This window comes from Rattus rattus, chromosome 14 (genome assembly GCF_011064425.1).
Source record: "Rattus rattus isolate New Zealand chromosome 14, Rrattus_CSIRO_v1, whole genome shotgun sequence".
NCBI lineage: Eukaryota > Metazoa > Chordata > Mammalia > Rodentia > Muridae > Rattus > Rattus rattus.
In genome coordinates, this window is record NC_046167.1 from 12,438,244 (window position 1) to 12,440,177 (window position 1,934).

Genomic DNA, 1,934 nt, shown 5'->3' on the forward strand with positions numbered 1-1,934 from the left:
GAGGTCAGCCTGGTCTGCACAGGGAGTTTCAGGCCAGCCAGAGCTAGAGTCAGGCCTGGTCTCAAACAGCAAACAAATGAAAAGCTATTCAGAAACCTAAAGAGAACAACACATCCAATCAAAAACCAAAACAAAACAAAACACCCCCTCCAAAAAAAAAACCCCAAAAAAACCGAGCTATGTAACTGCACGGAGTTCTCCCAAGAAGAGACCCAAATGGCCAATGAACATTTTTAGACACATTCAACACTCCTAGTTGTCAAGGGAATGAAAAGTAAAACCACACTGAGATTCTATCTCACCCCAGTTGGAATAGCGGTCACCCAAAAAACAAATGACAACACATGCTGGTAAAGATGAGGAGAATGAGGGATCTTTATCTGCTGTAGGTGAGAGGCTAAACTTACCCTGGGAATCAGTATGGAGGTTCTCAGAAAACTGAAAACAATGCCTCTTCCGGTGTGGCCCAGCTCGACCCTGAGCACTGTTGACAGACATTGATCTAGTCACAACGGCTAGGAAATACAATCAGCTTGTACATCCATCTACACAAGTGGATCAGGAAGATATGGCACATGCATGCACATCCATGAACACACACACATACACACACACACACACACACACACACACACACACGTGCGCGCACGTGAGACATAAGAACATAGAGGTATTTTTTTTTTTTCCTTTTCTTTTTTTCAGAGCTGGGGACCGAACCCAGGGCCTTGTGCTTGCTAGGCAAGCGCTCTACCACTGAGCTAAATCCCCAACCCCCATAGAGGTATTTTTGAGAGAGAGTTTTACTGTGCAGCTCTGGTTGGCCTATAGATTGCTATATAGACCACGCTGGCCTTGAACTCACAGAGATCCATCTACCACAGCCTCCTGAACATTGGGATTAGAGTCGCGTATCCACCGTGTCTGAATGATTTTTTTATAAGATTTATTTATTTTATGTATGTGAGTACATTGTCACTGTCTTCAGACACACCAGAAGAGGGCATCGGATCCCATTACAGATGGTTGTGAGCCACCATGTGGTTGCTGGGAATTGAACTCAGGACCTCTGGAAGAGCGGTCAGTGCTCTTAACCGCTGAGCCATCTCTCCAGCCTGTCTGAATGATTTTTATGAGGGAATGGAAGCATTACAAATGACATCATTGCTGGGACTTGGTAAAAGAAGAAGTCTGGCCATCTTCCTTTGTCCTGAGGGTCTCCACTCCTAGGCTCTGGTACATCCTCCCATGGCTTTCCTGGCCTATCTGCCTTAGCCACCGCAAAACAGGTGCCTTCTCCAGGTCACTGCACTTGGGGACCAGAGCTAAGATAGTCGGAGGCACGAGTGGCTTCTCTAAGACTGAAGGGTGTCTGAGGTCCGATGAGGACCCAGTGAAGGGTATCTGAGGCTGCGAGTTCTACGGAGGGTGGAAAATCCTGGGAGGTGACCCTAGCAAGGAGGTCATGTCCATATTACTTCCAGGAACAACGGCTTCCATCGTTAAGAACACTGACTGCTCTTCCACAGAAACTAGGTTTGGTTCCTGGCACCTACATCAGGTGCTCACAACTGCTAAACTGTAGTTATAGAGGATACAATGACCTCTGGCCTTTGTGGGCCCTCACACACACAGTGCACACTCAAATAAACACAGGCACACACAATTACACAGATAAATGAAAATGAATATTTTTTAAAAGTGTCGCTTATGCTCAAGCATATACATGAACACACACACACACACACACACACACACACACACACACACACACACACACACATTATTTTCTTTTAAAGTGCCAAACCAGGCATGGTGACACACACCATTACTTGCAGACAAGTCTGTAAGTTCAACGCCAGCTTGAATAGCCAGGACTACTCAGAGAAATCTGTCTTGAAAAAAATAAAAAAAAAGAAGAAGAAAATGTGATCCTG